General features: G+C 30.9%; 1 protein-coding gene across 1 annotated transcript in view; it reads right to left on the bottom strand.

Annotated features, from left to right (window-relative positions):
• Positions 1 to 754, bottom strand: part of ARID1B (AT rich interactive domain 1B (SWI1-like)) — a 276,990-nt gene that overhangs the window by 237,473 nt on the left and 38,763 nt on the right. The gene's annotated exons all lie outside the window — the stretch shown is intronic.

Here is a 754-nt window from a genome sequence, read left to right as displayed (position 1 = left end):
TAAGTAAAAATGTCTATTTTAGCAAGAGCTAAAATGACACAAATTCCAGTTAATAAATTCTGTTGTTCCAGATGATGCTACCCACTGAGTTAAAACCAATCTTCCAATATCTAACGAAAGATAAGCTAAAACACAACTTTATGTGCTTTTACATGGCTTTTTAATTATCTGATTTTTATTGACAAAATAACAGCTCTTATGTGAAAAAGATGGCAGAGAATAACATCTGAGGTTATTTTTTGTTCTGTGTTGTCGTGTTTTCAAGGAACAATTTGACCTTCATCCCTTCCAATCTTAGGCAAAATTACACCACCTTCCTCTCTACCTCAACACAACTAGCCTTTCAGCTACATTAGCCAAACAGGATTATTTACTATAAAACTATTTGATAACCATAATTCAGAGTGTTTTAAAATTCAGCATGCTGCAAAAAGAAGAGTCTATAATACTTCCCTTGTGAGAAACTAGGAAGTATAAATAATGATTCTAGCATTCATATGACTTTGTTCTACAAGGTTTATAAAACCAAAGCTTCCAGAAAGTCTACATGTTTTAAAATCCTGAACTATTGTCAGTCTGAGCTGTAGTCAATCTTGTTTAGAATGCACATATTTATTGTTTATTTTAAAAATATAATATAGATAGATATAACTGAAATATAGCTATAGTAAAAACTCAAAATTTAAAACTACGTTATACTTTTCACTTCCTTCTCCCTATATTCTCTTTTACTGTCTCCTAAAATCCTGGGCAT

Source organism: Galeopterus variegatus, unplaced genomic scaffold (assembly GCF_000696425.1).
Source record: "Galeopterus variegatus unplaced genomic scaffold, G_variegatus-3.0.2 Scaffold541, whole genome shotgun sequence".
Taxonomy (NCBI): Eukaryota; Metazoa; Chordata; class Mammalia; order Dermoptera; family Cynocephalidae; genus Galeopterus; species Galeopterus variegatus.
Note: the sequence above shows the minus strand (reverse complement) of the source record. Positions and strands in the feature narration are given on the sequence as shown.